Source organism: Lissotriton vulgaris, chromosome 9 (genome assembly GCF_964263255.1).
Source record: "Lissotriton vulgaris chromosome 9, aLisVul1.2, whole genome shotgun sequence".
NCBI lineage: Eukaryota > Metazoa > Chordata > Amphibia > Caudata > Salamandridae > Lissotriton > Lissotriton vulgaris.
Genome location: NC_141697.1, coordinates 758,837,338 through 758,860,084, shown reverse-complemented (window position 1 = coordinate 758,860,084; position 22,747 = coordinate 758,837,338). Strand labels below are relative to the sequence as shown.

The 22,747-nt window shown below is 46.2% G+C and overlaps 1 protein-coding gene across 1 annotated transcript in view; it reads right to left on the bottom strand.

Moving 5' to 3' along the window:
* The window catches only part of LOC147692212 (leucine-rich repeat and fibronectin type III domain-containing protein 1-like protein), a 2,508,250-nt gene that overhangs the window by 1,624,786 nt on the left and 860,717 nt on the right, over nt 1-22,747 (bottom strand). The window contains exon 4 of the mRNA XM_086938487.1: nt 8,513-8,572. The gene's annotated coding sequence lies outside the window, so the exon portion shown is untranslated. The remainder of the gene's footprint in view (nt 1-8,512; nt 8,573-22,747) is intronic.

Below are 22,747 nucleotides of genomic sequence, written 5' to 3'. Positions count from 1 at the left end.
AAATTGCTGCCTAGCGCCAATGTAGACAGGATTGTTTTTGTGCAGGAAGGTGCCCCCAGAGGGGTTATCCTCTTTCTATGTGAGCTGCAGAATGCAGCACACATGGAAAGAGGAACAAATAAGAGGAGACATGAAAACATGTCTCCTCTTTACGCCTGCTGTGGGAAAGAGTAAGGTTTTGGCACTGCCCTAGGTGTACATGGTTTGGTAAATCTGGGGCAGTGTCAAAATCCATGGGTGTTGCTTGGGAACACCCACAGCAATGCCCATGGAACTCCTACTTGACAGACTAAGGCTAGGCAGCGACTTGTACTGCTTTGTCTTACTCCATATGTATGAGGGCACTCATAGCCATGCAGGGTGACTTTGCACCACCTCATAGATACGATTGCGAGGCTTGTGCTGACGGAGCATTAAAAAAATTATGCTCCGGCAGCTCAAGCCTTTCATAAATCAGCCCCAAAATATTTTGCTAGTTTTTTAGGTCTTTCACCATCAGGTAGCTACATATAAAATTATGGCTAGCTTAAATGAAAAATAAATTTAAAAAAGTTGTTACTCAGTAGGAAATGCACTGTAGTACATTAGGAAACCTCTATTAGTTAATGCACCTCAAAGGTCTGTGTCTGTATCCAGAGAGCCACAGAATTTTGGGACAGGTTTACAAGCCCCATGTGCCTTCTTGCGCCGCAATTGCATCACTTTTATTGACGCAACGGCGGCGCAAACAATTTGGCTATTTACAATGTTACGCATCTAGGGAGATGCATCACATTGTAAAGCCCTGCATCACATTATACCTGCACCAGGTATAATGTATGCAGGCTAGGCGTTTATTTATTTATTTATTTAATTTCTTGTATAGCGCAGGAATCAATCCCGGGAAGGGTATCTCCGCGCTTTGCCAGCTAAAACAGTTTATTAGGTAGAGCAGCATTTTAGGTGGTTTATGTGGGTGGGAATGCTTCTTGGAAAAGGAGGGTTTTTAATGCCTTTCTGAAGGACAGATGGTTTATGGTGGTTCTTAGGTCAGTGGGAAGGTTGTTCCAAAGGGCAGGGCCAACAGCGGAGAAAGCACGGTCACCCTGTCTGGTCTTCTTTGTAATGGGGGGTTTTAACAGGGCTTGGTTGCAGGAGCGCAGGGACCTGCAAGGCTGGTACAGTTCAAGAGACTGGGCTAGGTATTTAGGGCTTACTCCATACAGACATTTGTGTACCGTACAACAGATCTTAAAGTGGATGCGCTGTCGTATGGGAAGCCAATGCAGTTCTTTCAGCAAGGGCTTGGAAGGAGTCCTGGCAGGTGCACCCATGACCAGTCTGGCTGCCGTGTTCTGGACCACCTGCAAACGGCCAACTTCATCCGTACTGGCTAATGTCAGCAGGCCGTTACAGTAGTCCAGGCGGCTGGTAACCAAGGCCTGTACAAGTGTCTTTCTGCATGTAGCAGGAAGGAGAGGAAAGACACGCCTGAGTAAACCAATGGTGTGAAAACACAGACCCGCGATGTAGTTGGTGTGTTCTTTCATGGTCAGTTTTTGGTCAAACTTTACTCCAAGATTTTTAACGTGTGTTTTGGGTACCGGTACTGGGCCAAGGTCGATTGGCCACCAGTCAGGGGTCCAGAGGATATTTGCTTTGCCAAAGAGCAAGACCTCAGTCTTTGTTACATTGCACTGGAGGCAATTCCTCGCCATCCAGTGTGACACCGCTCTCATACCCTCAGCAAAATTCCCCTTGATTTTAGGGTCAAGGGAGCTGAAAGGGTAGAGGAGCTGAGTGTCATCAGCGTAGGAAACCGGTATGAACCCGTATTTTCGCACAATCTCAGCAAGGGGGGCCACATAGACATTAAACAATGTAGGGCTAAGGCATGAGCCCTGTGGCACCCCCTTCGTGAGCCCCCTTGAGATGGAACGAAAGGGGCCCAGGCTGGTAGATTGTGATCTCCCGGCGAGGAAACTCTCCAACCAAGATAATGCAACGCCTCCGATTCCTACTCCCTGCAGCCGATTCAGTAGGGTGTTATGAGACACAGTATCGAAGGCTGCGGACAGGTCCAACAGCACTAGAATCATAGAGCCCCCTCTATCTTGTGACATTTTGATCTGATCTGTCACAGAGAGGAGGGCTGATTCAGTGCTGTGGTTGGGCCTGAACCCAGATTGGGATTGGTCCAGGCCCCCTGTCGCTTCGATGAAACTGGAGAGGGTGGTGTTGACGTGCTTCTCTGCCAGTTTGCTGATAAAGGGGAGGAGAGAAATCGGGCGAAGGTTGGAGAGTGTAGACCAGGGCATGGTGGAATTTTTGCGAATAGGGTTCACTACCGCCTCCTTCCAGGCAGATGGAAGTTGGCCTTTGGCAAAAGACAAATTAAGTAGGTTCTGAATATGAGGACCTAATATCTCAATTAGCGGAGGGATGAATTTAGCTGGTATCAAATCAGAGGGAGAACCAGATTTAGTTTGATTAATGAGAGTAGTCAAGTCCTTAGTAGTAATTTTGGGGATGTCCAGAAGAGTTTCACCAGATGTCAGTTGTGGAGCAGTTTCAGGGGCCTCAGTCCCCAGAGTGTCAGAGACTGTAGTGATTTTTTTATATATTGCATCGATTTTTTCTTCAAAGAACTGAGATATATCATCACATAGTTCTTGGGTGAAGGTGTCTGGACTTTCACATACTTCAGGACTAGTGAAGGTTTGAACGATTTTAAATAACTCTCTGGTAGAGTTGCCTGCTTCTGTAATTTGAGTGGCCAGACTCATTTTCCTAGCTTTTTTGACATTTTTGTAGTAGGAGGACATAGCCTCCAGGTAGCATCTCTTGTCTTCCCTATTACCTGTACGTCTCCACAATTTTTCCATTTTTCTACATTTCTTCTTTTCATTTTTGAGAGCTTCCGTATACCATGTGTCCCTTTTCGCTATAGTAGGTTTTTTGGCATTTTTCTGTGGAGCTAGAAAGTCAATAGCTGTTGTAAGCGTAGAGTTAAACATGGAGAGAGCAGTATCAATATTATCGAAATTGGTAAGTGAAGGCTGTTCCCAGACTTGAGTGAGTTTGGGGAGAGTGATTTTGTGCCATGGCCTGCGTTTAATAGAGTGGGTGGCCGGGCGGTTAGTGGAATTGGATAGGTGAGGTATGGAGAAATCGATACGTTTATGGTCCGACCAATTAATATGCTTAGGGGGATGACAGTGAACGTTGGGTTGGGTAGTGAGGACCAGGTCTAATGTGTGACCACCAGAGTGAGCGGGGCCACTACTTCTGGGGTGTAAACCTAGCAACGCGAGGTCAGAAAGAAATGTATTGGTATCCTGATGGTCAGAAATGTCAATATGAAAATTGAAATCTCCAAGTAAAAGGAAATTTTCCTTAGCTTTCAGATAGGGGGCTAGTAGTTCAGTGAGAGCAAGGGAAAAGCCAGCATTGGGTCCAGGTGGACGATAGACCAAGGCTCCTTTCCACTGTGTTTTAGAGATGATTTTTAAGTGAAAGATGAGTACTTCCATAGTAGGGAGCATCACCTGTTCTAAGACTCTGATACTCAGGGTGTCTCTGTGTATAATAGCCATTCCGCCTCCCACCTTCACAGGGTGGTCGAGGCGAAGGATTTTATATCCGATGGGTATCCCTAGAGTGATAGTAGGGATAGTGTGAGGTTTCAGCCATGTTTCAGTTAGAAAACACATCATGGGCTGAGTGTTGTAGATAGTGTCCCACAGTTCAATGCAATGCTTGGGGAGTGATCTAACATTTAGCAAAAAGCTATCCCAGTCTCCCTAGTCATCAGAATAATCTGTAAGCTGTCCCAAAATAACATGAGAGGGCAAGGCTTGAAATCCGCATTTGATGCAAGAAAAAGGACCCTCAGGACACGGGAGCGCTTTGTTGTTACAGCGGTGCTGTGGAAGGGGTTGTAGAGCCCTAAGTGTTTGGGGAGCATACCTGATACGAGGTGTGTGGGATACACAATCCATAATGACAGGGACAAGGAGGGTGGCCCCAGGCCCCGTCCAGTCGCGGACGGGCGCAGACGGGCTACTCTTAGGCTAGTCTTCGGCGTTGTCTTCGGCTCCCCAGCGCGCGACCGCTGCGCGCTCTGTAGGGGGCGAGGGCTAAATAGCCCCGGTACACTCAACTGCTAGAGCGCTAACCGCCAGCAGTTAAACAGGAAGTGGTGTCCTCCCTCACTCTCAATCCGAGGGAAGACGAATCAGCGCTCTAAATGCGTTTTCCAGACTTCAGAAATGCACAAAACGTCAAGAATTGAAAGAGGTGTGTGCAAGAATGTGATCAGCGGTAATTTTAAAAAGGTTTCCTTAGTTCACAATAATTTTTAAAATCGATCATACAGCTTTCCTTAATACAGCGCAATAGAGATAAAACAGTCTGTAGCTGGCTAGCGGGTCAGGAGGTCCTGCCACAACCCCTTACCGCAGCGCTAATGAAATCAGGCTCTGCCTAAATAGCCCCGGTACACTCAACTGCTAGAGCGCTAACCGCCAGCAGTTAAACAGGAAGTGGTGTCCTCCCTCACTCTCAATCCGAGGGAAGACGAATCAGCGCTCTAAATGCGTTTTCCAGACTTCAGAAATGCACAAAACGTCAAGAATTGAAAGAGGTGTGTGCAAGAATGTGATCAGCGGTAATTTTAAAAAGGTTTCCTTAGTTCACAATAATTTTTAAAATCGATCATACAGCTTTCCTTAATACAGCGCAATAGAGATAAAACAGTCTGTAGCTGGCTAGGTGGTCAGGAGGTCCTGCCACAACCCCTTACCGCAGCGCTAATGAAATCAGGCTCTGCCTAAATAGCCCCGGTACACTCAACTGCTAGAGCGCTAACCGCCAGCAGTTAAACAGGAAGTGGTGTCCTCCCTCACTCTCAATCCGAGGGAAGACGAATCAGCGCTCTAAATGCGTTTTCCAGACTTCAGAAATGCACAAAACGTCAAGAATTGAAAGAGGTGTGTGCAAGAATGTGATCAGCGGTAATTTTAAAAAGGTTTCCTTAGTTCACAATAATTTTTAAAATCGATCATACAGCTTTCCTTAATACAGCGCAATAGAGATAAAACAGTCTGTAGCTGGCTAGCGGGTCAGGAGGTCCTGCCACAACCCCTTACCGCAGCGTTAATGAAATCAGGCTCTGCCTAAATAGCCCCGGTACACTCAACTGCTAGAGCGCTAACCGCCAGCAGTTAAACAGGAAGTGGTGTCCTCCCTCACTCTCAATCCGAGGGAAGACGAATCAGCGCTCTAAATGCGTTTTCCAGACTTCAGAAATGCACAAAACGTCAAGAATTGAAAGAGGTGTGTGCAAGAATGTGATCAGCGGTAATTTTAAAAAGGTTTCCTTAGTTCACAATAATTTTTAAAATCGATCATACAGCTTTCCTTAATACAGCGCAATAGAGATAAAACAGTCTGTAGCTGGCTAGCGGGTCAGGAGGTCCTGCCACAACCCCTTACCGCAAAAAGCCATGTAGAACTAACGCAGTGAAATTTACAACATTTCACTGAGTCGCTATATGCATTCACTGCTTCAAAATCCCCATGCCTGCTCAGACCAGGGGTAATGGATGATGCAGGGCTTTTTGTGTGAGACTCACCTATCTGTTGTGGCACATTGCTGGAGTTGCGTCACTTTTATGAGCAATTCCAGCGATGCGTCACTTTTGTGCCAACAGATGCGTCAGTACTTCTGACGCATCTGTTAATCTTTGTGCCATGGAGCACTGTATTGTAAATACAGCGCATCAATGGTTGTGCAAGGACATTAGGCACTGGTGCAAGGAAACTGCCGCATCTATGCAGATGTGTCAGTTCCTTGTAAATCTGCCCCTAAATTTGGTTGGTGCATTGGGTAACACTGATTCGTGGATTTTTAGTAGTACGAGGTCACAGACTGTGACAGAAAGCACTGTGAAAGTGTAAGTCATTATTTTATTATTGTTTTACACACATTATAAGGTAGACTGCTACAAACTGTGCAAATAGTTTTAGGATATAATGGAGCTTCCAAAGTGTAGATTTTAGTAATACCAGACCATAAGTAATGTGTTTTTTTTTTGCATGACTGTCCCTTTAACACCTCCTCAGAGGCACTAAGCAGTTAAAAGCATGCACTGCACAGGCCACTTGCTAACTCTTCTTGCTACCACTAAAAAAAAACGTATTTGCCATCACAAAGCAATTAAAGCCAGAACCACTCCCAATCACCATTTACATTTGTAGATTACCTCAAAATACAAATTTGCATTTGCTTCAGGTAAGCAGGCACTCTGGCACTAAGGATTGTTTCAGGCCCAGCCCAGCTTTTTGGTTTCACAGCACAGGAGACAATTAACTTTAGCTGTAGCATTTTAACAATGTGTCCCGGTTTTCAAAACGAAGAGCATGTTTTAAATTCCAGGCAAATGTGAGGCCTGGAAATACCCGCCCCCCTTCCCAGGGCTCCAGGGCCCCCCTGGGGGTCGCGGCCCACAGATTGAAGCTTGGTGTGAAGCTTGCTGGAGGTAACTGAGAAACCCCAAAGCAGGTCTATGTTTTGCAGAAATGGGGGTGAGCATGGATCTGGAAATTATGAAACACCACACTGTCTATGGATTGTTGTCATGCCCACTGCTGCCTTCCAGTGCTGGCTCCGCGCACATCACAGAATCAAATCTCTCATGGATTGGCGGTTTAGAAGTCAGCCTAGGTGATTGCAGTGGTCTAGCCCTAATTCTTACTCAGTTTGAACCCATACACCAGCTTCAGTGGCACTCTTCATCACCCCAGATAGAGCATACAGTTACTGCTTTTAAGGCATGTGGACCCTGATGCACGAGGTACAACCCGGGTGTCCATTTTGCTTTTACTGTGTCCCAGTGTTGAATTCATGCAGTTGAGGTGCACAGAGGAAAAAAATGCTTTCCTTAACACACCTCTGTAGCACCATGAGTTAAATGCTTGTGAAAGACATACATATAGATTCATCAAAGTCCCCTTTTGCGAGTCTCCATTAGCGATTATTAAGGAATCGCTATTACAGACTCGCAAAACGGGATGCATGTAGAAATCACAATATTTTTTTGCGATTTCTACTGCTTCCTGATTTGTGATTCGCAAATTGCTAATCGCAAATAAGGATGCGATTTCCCATTCATTCCTATGGGCCTAAAGGCCCATAGGAATGAATGGGGAGTCAATCCTTATTTGCGATTAGCAATTAGCGATTCGCATATAAGAATGCGATTTCAAGGGTGCCAGGGTGTCCAAAGGACACCCTGTAGCACCCCTGAAATGCAAATGTACACAGGTGTTCATTTTTCTAAGTTGTGTGTTACACACACACATGTCCAAAGGACATGTGTGTGTGTAACATACAACTTAGAAAAATGAACTAAAGTGCATTTTTCTAAGTTTTCGCTATTTACCACGAAGTTACACTTCCCAGGTAATTAGCGGCCCCATATTGCGAATTCGCAATTTTTAAAAGGTTCATGAATAGCATTTAAGGAATCTCTAATTGAGATTTCTTAAATGCGATTCTTCCCAATTTAGCGAGTTATGTAATAACGATTTTTGCATTTGGTATGCAGAATCTGGCCCTTTGCGAGACGATTTTACTTTGATGAATCTGGCCGTATGTTCTCTGCGGCATGTTTGTCCAGCAATTGGGATTCGCCCAATGCACCTCCAAAATAGCGTCTCTAATACACCTATGTGGAAATTGAGATGAAATTTAAATTTCCTGTTGTGAGGAGTAACTCTGCAACCATACCACATGCCCTGGACAAAGGCGGTCATGTGAAATAACCCGAGTGGGTTTTTTTGTTTCTTCTCCTTCAGCATTTTGTGTGACCGCAACACCAGCCTAGTTAGGAATATAATTCTGACAATTTTTTTTTTTTTTTATCAACCTTGAGATTCGGATTTTGGTGTATGATTTAGTAACACACCCACGCTCTCACAAATAACTTCAAAATCCCTAAAAGCCATCCCTAGAAAAAGTGTAAAAACATAATCAAATACTAATGTGGTACATTTAATGTGCTTTATGATTGAGCAAATACCTTGTAAACTTCTATTGCTCTGAGCCTTTCAGATAACGGTGTAAACAATTTCGCATTCATTATTTGCCCCCCTTTGGAGACCCTGTAAAATCTGCAACCTCAACTCCCCCAAATCGACCTATGCCGGAGAAGTAGATTGAGTTTGCTGATAAAAAAACGACACCATGAGGGTCACCTTTGTAACGGAGGGAGGGATTTAGGGGAAAATTAATAACGCACAGGCTCTGAGAATATACTGCTGAGCTCAATCCAGATGGAACTGGTAACTTCCGTAATCAGCCCCATCGGAATTACCTGGGCACCTGTAATGAGGCCTTTTATGTCTAAACATAAAGAAAAAAACTGAATTGGGAACTGGTTGCACATGTAAGCAAAACAGGTCATCCATCGCTTCTACTTTTAACGAATAAATACACAAAGAACAATTTCGCTTTCAATTCACAATTTACCTGAACTATTCCTTGTTCCGGGTCACAGCATCGAACGTGAATGACGAGCTCGGATTCAATCTGCACACGGTGAAGAAACAAAGCAGAACACTCAGTATTTCACTGTTTGAGGAGAAAAAGCGCAGCATAACATAATTTCAATGCACATACATATCGCATCAATGAGTTGATTCATAAATCTGTGCATTATTGTGTTCTCCCCGCCTCCTGGATGTAAGTTCTGTGCTGTAAACCCTAGGGCCTTTCTACTGTTATGGATTTTCAATTATCGTTCAGAATATTCATAGCAGTTTCCTGGCAATAGAATGCTCTCCTTCCCTAGTCATCAATTTTAAGGTTAATAAACACGTCATCTTAAAACTGTTATTATCCCAGAGATTGTGGGTGCACACTGCACTGGCAGGATCGTTCATTGCTGAGGCATCCTTTACCCCACCCATGTCAGAGGGCTAATTGTCCATTAGCCCTTTTAAGAAAAGATTGGTGCCAAATTTGAGCCAGTTGTTGAGGTGGGGGACACCTATACTCATTTTTTGGGCTGCACTTCAAATCAAATCAAATCAAAAATACTTTATTTCCAAGAAATACATTCTTACAGAAATATAGCACATTACCCAGTTCATAAGTAAACAATCCCGAGTGCCATCGAATAATAGTCTGCAGCACATATTTATATCAATTTAACCAACATATGACTTTGGCTAATAGCCATATAAACACTTAAAATTTCCAATGCTAATTGACAGCAGATGGTCGTCAACCTAGTCCCACATATAATAACCCGTTCCGTGCTTGCGTCGGCCAACAGGCGACACAAGCACTACCTCGCTGGTTCTGCACACGTCCGTTGGCCGACGCAGCACCGACGCACTCTTTAACTCTCCCGCACTGCGGGAGAATTTTCCGAGCGGTTAAGGTGTTAAGAACATGTAAAAAGACAAAAGATGGCAAATTAACCATTAACTTGCAGCTCATTTTGCTCAGGTTAAACATTGTAAAGTGCAATGTGCATATCAGCTTATCACATTCACATGGGTCGCTTTATCAATGTTGTTAACAGGTCAAATTTCCCTTCTCATGGTAAGCCTTGCCAGATCATCCTCTTGATGCGAACAGGATTCAGTTAGGTCTTCAAAACAGTCCCGCACATTTTAAAAACATTTTTGAGGCTGGCACTTATTTTTTATCATCAAACTTTGATCCAGAGCAAAGAGAAAACACAAACGTGAGAAAGAGGATGGAGAGAAAGTAGGAAAAGCAGTGCCAAGGGAGAAAGAAGAGATGAAAATGAAACTGCAAGAGTGAAATTAAGAGGCAAGGAGTGTTTTGTAGTGACTTAAACAGACATGAGGTTGAATGGAGACAAGCAGCCCTGATATTCGGCACCCTGACCTTCAAGAGCTCAGGTCTTGGTCTTATAGCAATATTTTGGACCTCTGCACTTCTTATTTTAAAAGACTAAGCACTGAAGACCCCATTGAGGAGCTGCACATGATCCGGGGTGGGTATGCTGATGCCAACACATGCCTAACAGGGGCATAGCAAGACCTTTTGCCATCAACAACGGCCACAGGTAAGAGCAAGGGAGGTGGTACTGGCAATCCCTGTGTTTTTGCCGTCACGTGACGCCCGCAGGTAAGAGAGGGAGGAGGTCCTCCGCCCCCAAAACTCGTGCCACCAGGGGCAGACCAAGTCCCCACCCACCCTTGTTACACCACTGGTGTCTAATTAACTATCAGAAGGTTTAAGAATAAAATATTTTTAAATGCTGTTTCATTCAACTAGATAGTATGGTACAGAAACACACCTCAGTAACATCTATACTACTATTATAAAGAGAGAACAGAAACCTTTTGGCAAGGTAAACTCGGGAACCACAGAGCCAATCCACACACTCAATACATTGTTGTAATCCTCAGGGTGTGTAGATTGATATAGGCTGCATAAAATAAAATAAAAACGTAAATTAAAAAATTAAACTTTAAAAACAAAGTAGTCCCCTAAAAGTAGCGCCGGCCGCGACGTAGCGCTGGCCGCGACCTAGCGATGTCCGCAACGTGCGTGATGACGACAGGCGGGGAGGAGCGGTGACGAGCAACGAGAAGTGGCGGTGAAGTCCGGAGCGCGGGGAAGAGCGGCGGCTCAGGTAAGGCAAAGGCAAAGGCGAGGTGGGAGGCGGGAGGCGGGCGGGAGGCGGCCGGTAGGCAGTCTGGGCAATGTCGGGGCGGGCGGGGTAAGGCAAAGGCAAAGGCAAAGGCGAGGTGGGAGGCAGGCGGGAGGCGGTCTGGGCAATGTCAGGGCGGGCGGGGGCCGGGGCGGAAGTGCACCCAAGCCTGAAATGTTGCCCCCAGCCCCCTTCTGCCCCGGGCAACGCTGCCACAATCCAGAAATGCTGCCCCCAGCCCCCTTCTGCCCCAGGCAACGCTGGGGCGGGCTGCTAGTTCTTTTATAAACTCCAACCTATGTAACTTCATAATCTTTCAAGTACGGGTGATTTTACAGTTTTCGCGATGCAGCACGTGAAGTCTAGAAAGCACATGTTCAGGAGTGCATCAAACATACACACGGCAACTACTTATTCAAGCACCAAGTCTCATAAACTGAGACAATGCTCCATTCCTCTAGCTTCAGCTTGCACCAGTTTGTGCAAGTCTGAAACAGTACTCCTTTACTGCACAGCTCAAAATAAGTAAGGGTATGCATTTAACCAAAAGTGGGCTTTTCTAGCCACCTCAGTTCTTCTCACTGACACAACTACGCATGCAAGCAGAGTCAAGTCACAATGCCAAGTTCAGAGGATCTTTCAGGGTCTCATACAGGACACAGATGCTTCCCACAAAGGCAAAAATACATGTGTACCTTAACAATGGGTGGGGTAGTGGGGTGGATTTCGACTGACGACCACAAGGTAAAATTAAACAATTAATTAATTTTCCCTTGTGGCCATCAGTCAAAATCCCCCAAACCTACACCCAGCCCCATCGTTCTTACCTCCACGGGCTGTGGCTGAGTGCATGTAGGCTCCTGCCCGCGTCAAATCAGATGACTCTTCTGGGCATGCAAGCACAGCCTGCACCATACTGGACATGGCACCAATTCACTCAGGTTCTCTCTTAGTTCTCAGTATCAAAAGAGGGGAGTGCAACACAGGCCCAAATTTAAACCAATGCTGTGCAGTAACATGGACCGGCACATCCTGTTTGATGACCAATGACACAGCTGTAGAATGCAAAGTGGATATCCCAGAGCAGGAACATACTCCATAAATTGCAACGCTGCTGTTGTCATTCGTTGTGTATGTGCTCAAACAGCTGCCTTGTGTGAGGCACAGCCTCACGGTGTAGCACAGAGGGGATATTGCACCGTTTTAGGGAGGATTTGACCTGGAAGCATACCCTTCCTGGTCAAATTCTTATATGGAGATAAACACAGAGGGGTCATAAGCACTGGATTTGTGCTATGCAAAGCAGCACACATGCAAAGCGCCAACACATTCCTCCTAATTTGCACCTACTTCCCATTATGATATGAACCAAATTGTGTCACACTATTTTAGTTAATCGGACTTTGTGTCAATACCTATGGATGTTTGCCCTGATCCACTCACAAAAATGCCACCTGAGGCAAAGTCACTCAAAGTGGTCTTGGCGCTGTGAAAATATCACCTTTCCAGGGCAACGCACCTTTAAGGTTGGATAGTAGATCAAGCGTCTCTTTGCACCACTTTCTGTCAAAGCACTAGTAATTTTAGGTCTCTGAATTATATTGTAATGGCACACACATAGCATGCTGCTCTGTTCGCCCCAGATCACTGTAAAATAAAAGGATTAGGCCGCTGGAACAACAATAATTACATTTTTGCATGGTCATGAAGACTCACTGGATTATAATAGAGTTTAAAGAATTCATGATGTGATAGTCCACTGTTTTCGACGAGCAGATGGGGTTTGGAATCTCCAAATTTCCCCACAGAAAACACTTGAATTAAAGGAGTTGTACTAACCTATAGGAAGCATCCATTGTACCATTCTGGTATTGAAAGCTCCCCCAACCCTGTAGATGTTGACAATCCGTTCTCACCCTTTGGCTATTTCTGTTTTTCAAAAGTGAACTAACTCGGAGTTGGCGGGAAGTGCCAGGGAGACAAAGGCGCAGCTGGGCTGCAACCTAGGTCCCAGGGCACTCTGCCTAAATTCAGAACCTGACTAAGAGACAAACAAGAAATGAAAGGATTATATTTCAAGCTCTCTGGAAATGCAATCTTTCTACAAAACGGTGAGAAAAATGTTCATAGAGAAACAAGCAGCAGGCAGCCTTTTGGATAGTGTGCTGTACTCCTCATTCTTCTCATGTAGGGGAAATACAATTTGCAGTGTTATATTGTAAAAACTTAGCCCAAGGGCATGATAATGACAAGACAACCAGACCGTACACATGTTTTTAATGGGTTGGAAGACTACATGATTTGCTCAGAATCACAGGAAGTTGGGGCAAGGCTGGGATTCAAACCAGGAAGCACAGTTCCAAAGCCGGCAGTAGGTAGGCCACATTTCCTTTGGTGTGCCCTTTATTAGGGAGGCTAATATGGTAGGCCTCAGGTACTAGAGGAACACAATCAGTGCATAGGCTAACATGGTAGGCCTCAGGTACTAGAGGAACACAATCAGTGCATAGGCTAACATGGTAGGCCTCAGGTACTAGAGGAACACAATCAGTGCATAGGCTAACATGGTAGGCCTCAGGTACTAGAGGAACACAATCAGTGCATAGGCTAACATGGTAGGCCTCAGGTACTAGAGGAACACAATCAGTGCATAGGCTAACATGGTAGGCCTCAGGTACTAGAGGAACACAATCAGTGCATAGGCTAACATGGTATCCCTCAGGTACTAGAGGAACACAATCAGTGCATAGGCTAACATGGTAGGCCTCAGGTACTAGCGGAACACAATCAGTGCATCCAGCCATAGCGCATCAATTGTGCTAAATGAGTCCAGGAACTACCAAACTGAGTGTCACACTGTAATACTGGGTGTCATACTCTGGAGGTGTATTCACTTGATGCCACTAAATTAAATTGTGCCCTAGTAAGATTTATGGAGCACGCTGCAAAAAAACTTAGCGAGGTGCCCACAGTTTGTGACTCCCCATTGTAACAAAGTTGTCAAGTTTCACTTGTTCTTTCCAGCCCTTTTGGCTATTAATGAATATGACATTTTATATGAAAGCCTTACTTGATATTGCTACCCATATGGATCTTTTTTATGAATATGATATTTTAAATGTAATTTTGAAACCTTTCTAAATGTTTTGTATTTGCAATGGTTTTTTTAAATCACGCAATAAAGTCCATTGAAACACTTGATGCCTTTGACACAGGAAAGCAAACACCACAGCCCTCTGGAAATTTGGGTAACAGCCATTTTCATGCTGTAAAATATAAGCACTCATCGCATCTCCATCTCTCAAGTGCTTGTGGTCATAAGCGCACTTGTGTCAGGTAACATTCATATTCTCTCCTGCTGTTGGTCCAGTCACCTCTTATCATTCTGGTGTGGAAAATGCAAGGGTGCCCAACTTACCATGGAGCATTAGCACAATTAGCGCACCCCTGAGTATTGAACCCTGTCTTGAAATCCTGTTGGCAATTGGCGAGGCTTGAGAAACTGGCTGAGAGACAAAAATCAATGAGTAAATCCATCCATCCATCGACTCCATTGTTTGAAACCCATCATCATGGCTCACATCACAGCCCCCATTCGCTTCTCGAGATCAGCTCTACTTTCTTTCCTTCATACGAGGATGAGCTGGTGATATTGAGAGCCTCATGAAATATGCATGCCAGTGGCTCAAAGAGGTGTAATGCCAAGGTTATTCAGCTCATGAAACCTCCAGGGTTGAACATGCCTTTTATTGCACTGCGCAATTCCCTGGTGGGCTGGAGCCCTTTGGGGCCCATTTTGAAAGCCTGTGACCATTCCAGGTGCCTCGTCATTTTCCTCTAGCTTTTCAGATGAATGCAGCAGGCTCTCTCTCCTTTTCAGAGAAAGAAAGAGGGAAAGAGAGGAAGGTTGAAAGAAAGTGATGAGAGAAGGAAAATAGAGAGAGGAGAGAAGGAGAGGGAACGGATGGGAAAAGACACCTAGTGCTGTGATCAACAGCCGCCTGGACTACGGACGCTCCCTCTATGTGGGCAACACCTCACAACTACTAAGCCGACTGAAAACATCCAAAATTCTGCAGCCAGACTCATCCTTGACCTTCGGAGAAGAGCCCACATCACCCCCCCGCCCCCACCTCAGAGCGCTCCACTGGCTTCTTGTCCAAAAAAAGTCCCAGTTCAAATTGCTGCCCCATACCTACAAGTCCCTGCACAACATAGAATCAGCCTACTTCAACCACAGACTGAATTTCCACCAACCCAGAAGACACCTATGCTCCACCTCCCTCTCCCTCACCCACATGCCTGCTTCCACACAAGCAGGAGTGGAAGCCGCACCTTCTCCTACTTGGCTGCCAAAACCTGAAATGGCCTGCCAATCTACTCCGGACTGCATCCACCCTACAGAAGTTCAGAGATAGCCTAAAAACCTGGATGTTTGACTGACAACTCCCAGCAGAATCACCCCACCCCCAGTGCCAGGATACCCTCACAGGTGATAAGCAGTGCTCTACAAAACTTTGATTGATTGCTAGTGCTTGGATATGAAGGGAGCAGGGCTTGTTTGATCATTTTGCAAGCTCTTCTTTTGGTTCCCGTCTGGCTTTGTAGACCCCAAATGGTCTATCTTTTGTCCTGTAGGGACCCGCTCCATTTATGCATTCTCGCAAAAGTGTTAATGACTCTCCCTTCCCACACTTGCCAAGCTTGGCAAAGCAAAAGCCCCATTGGGCAGTCCCAGGAAGACAAACTACATGTTCCTGTGCCTATCTGCAGAGCAGCTGTATTTAACTCACTCAGGAAAATTGCAATCTCTACATACATTCATGCTCCTGCATAGCCTAGAATTATATGAAATGAAATGAAATGAAATGAAATGAAAAAAGAATTTCTAAAGCGCACTGCGGCCAAGCGGCTTCCTGGCGCTAAGGGGCACATCAGTATCAGCAGAGGATCCCATGGAGATTAGCCGGGGTAAGCCTGAAGAAAAAGAAAAGTTTTGAGGGCTTTACGAAAGTGAGAAAAAATAGGGATAGAGCGAATAGAGAGAGGGAGATTGTTCCAAATCTGGGGAGCCCGCACAGAGAAGCGGGTGCCCCCGGTGCGGGATTTGCGAAAGCGTGGGACGTGAAGAAGGGAAAGAGAGGAAAAGCGGAGAGAACGACTGGGGACATGAGAAGAGATTAAAGAGTTAATGAAAAGCGGGGCAGAGCGAGCGTGCGCCCGAAAGGCCAAACAGGCTAGTTTGAACTGGGACCTGAAAAGAACAGGAAGCCAATGAAGGGTTTTGAGGGCCGGAGAGATGTGGGAGGATTTGGGAAGACGAAGGATAAGGCGGGCCGCCTGGTTTTGGATAGCTTGGAGACGGCGAGTTTCGTAGGCAGGAATGCCTACGTACAAGCCGTTTCCATAGTCCAGGCGGGATGTAATCAGGGCCGTGATAATGGTTTTAAGGGCGTCAACAGAAAAGAACCGGGAGATCTTACGAATAAGACGGAGGGAAGAAAAACAAGAAGACACAACGGAACTAATTTGGGCATGCATGGAAAGGTCATTGCTGATCTTGATGCCCAAAGTCCGAACGGAGGGGACTGGGGAGGGAGGAGGGCCAAAAGAAAGGGGCCAGTGAGCAGAGGACCAGGGATTAGACGAGCCACCAGTGAGGACGAGCTCTGTCTTGTCGGGATTGAGCTTCAAATCATTGAAGCTCATCCACTGGGAAATGAAAACAAGAGTGGAACAAAACTTAGGGAGAGAGTCAGCTGGGGATGAGAGATCAAAGACGAGCTGGAGGTCATCTGCGTAATTGTACACAGAGACCCCCAGCTCAAGAAGGGAGGAAACCAGAGGGCGGATATAAAGGTTGAAAAGAAGGGGAGAAAGAGAAGAGCCTTGAGGGACCCCGCAGGTGACCGGAAGAGGGGGAGCAGAAAAGTCAGAGAGGGGAACTGCCTGTGATCTGCCCTGAAGAAAGGACGCGATCCAGGAGAGGGCCGTGCCCTGGATGCCCGCTGTGCTGACACGGCCGAGAAGGATGGCATGATCGAACGTGTCAAACGCAGCGGACAAATCCAAGAGGACCAAGGCCTGGGGGAGGTTGCTGTCGGCCTTCCCCTTAAGTTCATCCAGGACCGCGAGGACCACACCCTCGGTGGAGTGACCGGGACGAAAGCCCGCCTGGTGGGAGGCCAGGAAATGGTTCTCCTCAATGTAGGCGGAAAGGTGGGATGTCACGTAGCTTTCGAGAATCTTCCCTAGGTAGGGGAGAAGGGAGATCGGCCTAAAATTCGATGGAAGAGAGGGGTCCAGGCCGGCTTTCTTCAAGATAGGAAAAACAATAGCAGATTTAAAGGAAGAGGGACCGCAACCCGAGGCCAAGGAAGAATTGAGAAAAGTAAGGGGGGGGACGGGACAGCTGGTGTAAAGAGTTCTGAGGATCCGTGCAGGAGCACAGTCCGCAGGGGAGCCAGACTTGACCTTGACAAGCAGGTCGAGGAAGAGCTCAGATGAAATCGGTTCAAGATGATCCAGAACAGAGGGAGGCAGATGAGAATGATCAGGCGGATCAGGCCGAGGCACAATAGGAATATTGGCCTTAATGGTGATGATTTTATTGATAAAGTAATCGTTCAAAGAGTGGCAAAGAGATTGAGAAGGGGCAGGGGAAAGACAGGCGCGGTCAGAGGTGGCAAGACTGTGAACTAGTGAGAAAATCTCACGAGATTTAGTGGCCGAGAGGGCCACTCGCTCAGTAAAGTATTTAGATTTGGTCGCTAAGATGGCTTTTTTATAGTTATTGAGGAGGGCTTTGTATTTGAGGCGGAGGGTAGGGCAGTAATTACGTCGCCAATGATGCTCCGAGCGCCTGAGCTCTAATTTCAGGGATTTAAGGTCGCTGGAAAACCACATATGAGCGTCATGGCTGCGAGCAGATTTAATCTTTTTAAGTGGGGCGACCTGGTCACAAGCAGAAGAAAGCCAAGTGTTAATAGCAACCGCCTGACTTTCCAAAGACAGGTCAGTCAGGATAGGAGCAGATGAGGACAATAAGGAAGAAAGATCATTAAGATCAGTCTTGTTCCAGCTCCGAGCCAGGATGTTTTTAGGCAGGGAGGCTTTCTCGGCTTGGGCCAAGTGAGTGGAGAAGGAGATCATGGAGTGATCCGACCAGACACAGGGGAGGATAGAGGTGGCCGAAAGGTTACAGCGTAAGGACCAGATTTGGTCCAGGATATGACCGTGAGTGTGAGTAGGGGCCAAAACGTGAGGTGAGAAATTAAGAGACCGCAGTGTGGCAGAGAAATCTTTGGAGGAGGAGTCCTCCCTCGGATCACCTGGCCAGAAGTTAAAGTCCCCGAGCAGGAGCAGCGAGGAATTATTTACCGCCAAGGTGGCCAGGAGGTCCTGCAGGGTAGACACAAATGATGGCATGCTTTGAGGGGGGCGGTACATGAGTACCACCGTAAGAGGTACCGGGAGGTTAAGGGAGCGGGCCACCAGAAAATCGACACTGGGTATGCGGGGGTGCGGAAGAAGCTGGAATTTCATAGAAGAGCGAACTATCATCGCCACACCACCGCCAGTTTTTCCGTCGGGGCGGTCAGCGCGAAGAGCATAGTGGGTACTAGGGAGAATAGCGAGAAGGTCCGGGAGTGAATCAGAAGAGAACCAAGTTTCAGTGAGGAAGAGGAAATCCGGGGAATCAGTGTCCAAGAGGTTGAAGAGGGCAATTTGATTTTTGACGGCAGAGCGAGTATTAAGGAGGATAGCAGAGACGGCAGGAGAACCGGAAGTAGTGTCAGTGACAGAGGGCGTAGAAGAAATAGAGGAAGAAAGAGTAGAAGAGACGGGACACGGGCAAGGAGGGTTGGGGACATAGATACCGTGCGTAGATAAGTGTTGGACTACAGAGGGAGAAAGAGGGACAGAGGCAGAAAAGGATAACAGTTGGGCAGAGGAGTACGCCAAAGGAAGGGCAGGGTCTGTGGTCCCTGGTCCCGGCCCGTCGCGGACGGGCGCAGACAGGCTTAACTTAGGCGCAACTTCGGCGTGCCTTCATCGCGCCCGCTGCGCCCATCCGCTGCGCCGCCGGGACTGGCCAACCACAATGTAGGGACACATGAGGGGGAGTGGCTAGGGGGGAGTGGCCCAAACGCTGCAACGCTGACCCAGAGCCGCCCAAGATGGAGAACTCGCCCGTCTCAGGAGGAGACGATCAGCGGGAGGCGCTCTGGGTGGCGTGCACGAGGGAGAAGATGGAGGCTGCTAAGAAATGCTGCCGTGCGCAGGAAGTCCAAAGCGCAGCTGAGGGGCACAGCCAGCGAGCGAAGACCATGGTCAGAGGGTGATTAAAAGTTAACGTTGCTCCCGGCGAAGCCTCGGGAGTTCTGTGTGCTGAGTGGTAGGCGCGATGTCCACAGTGCGCCTAAAGTACTGGTCTGGGGGGGAGTGGCCCAAACGCTGCAACGCTGACCCAGAGCCGCCCAAGATGGAGAACTCGCCCGTCTCAGGAGGAGACGATCAGCGGGAGGCGCTCTGGGTGGCGTGCATGAGGGAGAAGATGGAGGCTGCTAAGAAATGCTGCCGTGCGCAGGAAGTCCAAAGCGCAGCTGAGGGGCACAGCGAGCGAGCGAAGACCCAGGTCAGAGGGTGATTAAAAGTTAACGTTGCTCCCGGCGAAGCCTCGGGAGTTCTGTGTGCTGAGTGGTAGGCGTGATGTCCACAGTGCGCCTAAAGTACTGGTCTGGGGGGGAGTGGCCCAAACGCTGCAACGCTGACCCAGAGCCGCCCAAGATGGAGAACTCGCCCGTCTCAGGAGGAGACGATCATCAGGAGGCGCTCTGGGTGGCGTGCACGAGGGAGGCCTACATTATTGTTCCTTCCAGAAGATCAAACCCAGGGTTCAGCCACACTGTTTAGGTTTCTCCTTGGCCTGCAAAGGCATGGCTTGCCTCATCTTTTCAAAACCATGCACGAGCTACAGGCAGTTATAATTTTGCAGATGCAATCTGTACATAAGATGGCCCTTATAGCATGACATTTAAACTTAAATCTTTCATTGCATTTCACAGTAGGTTCTAGTAACTAGCCAACCCCATGATGCTGATGAATCAATCCCAGGAAGATGAAAAGCTGATTTGGAACTTCCTCGAATTGAAACTGCCATGCTGCAGACTAGGCAGATACCTGCATCAGAAAATGTGCAACGTCCAGCTTGAACTATCGTCAAGAAATAGGTATTAGCTGCATCTCCCTACCAGAAGGTGACTAGCAAAATACATGGTTGGCTGCTGTTATCATGTGTGACATCTTCAACAAGTTCTGCCTTTGAATCCTTAGATTTTTAAAGTGTAGATTAGTAATAGTAAAATTAATCTTATAAATCTCAGAATGCAAAATGTTGCTGGCTAAAAATCCACAACAGGTTTAAGGTGTCACACATTGCAGCATCCACTTGGCAGCTGCATGTCCCAATAAGGAGATCCAAGCAGACAAGAGAAGTCAGAAAAGAGATGAACTATGATCGCACTGTGGCTATCTCGGTTCTTGATGTTGATATCAGACTATCGATGAACACAATTATTGATATCTCAAAATAATGTGACCATAATATTGACTACACTTTATTGTGGAGGTAAGTTTCTAACTCCACATTTACCTACCTTGAAGATATATCTTATATCTATATCTATATTCACTGAAAAAAACATAGGTTATAGACCTTATATAGTTAGGGATTAGCATTTACAAAACCTTGAAAATTCACTGAAAAAACCATAGGTTATAGACCATATATAGTTAGGAATTAGTATTTACAAAACCTTATTTTACTCACACAAAACCATTGAAATTCGCATATATAGTTAGTTGCACTAACTATATATCGCGCACCCGCAATCCACTGCTGATGATGTCACATATTACATCATTCATGACATGGTCAGTGACATCACTGATGACATCATTGATGACATCTCAAATGACATCACTGATGACATCACTGATGACATCGAAAATGACATCACTGATGACATCACTGATGACATCTCATTTGACATTATTGATCACATCACTGATGATATAATTCATGTGATAATACGATGAACCTCTTCAGACTCTAATATAATAATATAACCTGAAAATAACACTTTTCATTGGTTTAGAACATTTTTTTTCCCAAATGATGAAAGCCCTCACCTTTTTTCCTCACTCTGACTTTCATCTTTGTGAGAGGAAGACCTGTTTCTGCTTGTTCAGTCATGGAATCTGTAGTAGCTGCAGCTGGTGGACCCCCACCACCACCACAACCACCTAGGAAGGAAGGACCACTTGCAAAGTTCCTTCCAAACCCAGAGGAAGAGGAAGAAGAAGAGGAAGAGGAGGTAGAGCCGAGGCAGTTCTTGCGTGAAGAGCTCCGGCAATCCCACCGCTTAGACCATTTTATATGGCAATTTTTTTCTTACCCTCGAGGGCAAAAACAATGCCCGGCTGGCGACATGCCTCATTGCGATGCAGTTCTGTCCCGAGGCACAGACAAAAAGTATAGTTTTGGAAACTATACTATGCACCGCCGCATGCAGAGGTGGCATCCAATCAATTATAGCGTTGCTGAGGTGCGTCACCTCCAGGATAACCCACCAATAATATTTTACTGTTTCCCTTGGTTTTCCCCTTGTTATGCTTTCTGGAACGCTACCCAGTGCGCGGACCGGGCGCTAACCGTGCAATTTTTTTTAAAATAAAGGCTGGTTTTTTTTACATATATGGGCCTCCTCAGCCACCCTCAGAAAACTTAGGGGGTAAGGATATGTCTCCCGTGCCCCCTTATACCCATTCCCAACATTGTTTATCCTCCGTCTTGTGACTAAATTCGTCCGAAACACAAGATGGCGGACTCCCGTTACGCTACCGGTGAGCTACCCGGTTCACGTACCGGGTAGCGCTTCCACCGCGAAAAATCAATTTATTTTTTTATTTTTTTGCCCCGCGGGCCCTTTAATAGCCCCCACATCAATCCTAGGGGGTCTACCTTGCCCCCTTTCATTCATTTCCCCCTTCGTTTATTTCCACCTCTTGTCTCTCGATCCTACAGAGAGACAAGATGGAGCCGCTCCGGACTGTTTAGAATGTTGACAGTCACCGGAGAGCCAATCAGCTTCTCCTCGCGAAGTTCTGTTACGCGTCTGGTTCGCGAACCGGGGCGCTAACCGGGACGCTGTCACAGATATATATAATTTTTGGAACGTTAATTTCTCAAAATCCACTGGAGCACATATCTTGAGACCTAGCAAAGGCACATCGGGCAAACAGTCTCTACAATTTTGCCAAGTTTCATAGAAATCCATTCAGCCGTTCGAGCTAAAAGTGAGTCCAACCGCCCTATGGAACACACAATGTTAAAAACATGTTTTGGAACCCCCCTTTTTTCTTGGCCCCCGCTTGACGAAACCCCCCCAAACTTTCAGGGGATGTTCAGAAACAAAATGTGCCATTTTCCTGAAAATTTCAGCCAATTCCGTACATCAACGCCTAAGTTATTCAACATTGAATTTTCAGAAATCCCTAATCAAAAAAATCCTAACTATATATACCTACTGGCGACTGCCAGTAGGTAATAAATATCTATCTATATATCCATATATATCTATAAATATATATATATATATATATTCACAGAAAAAACCATAGGTTATAGACCATATATAGTTAGGAATTTGCATTTACAAAACCTTGAAAATTCACTGAAAAAACCATAGGTTATAGACCATATATAGTTAGGGATTAGCATTTAAAAAACCTTATTTTATTTGCACAAAACCATTGAAATTCCATATATAGTTAGTTGCACTAACTATATATCGCGGACCCGCAATCCACTGCTAATGATGTCACATATTACATCATTCATGACATGGTCAGTGACATCACTGATGACATCACTGATGACATCTCAAATGACATCACTGATGACATCACTGATGACATCTCAAATGACATCACTGATGACATCACTGACATCTCATTTGACATTACTGATTACATCACTGATGATATCATTTATGTGATAATACATC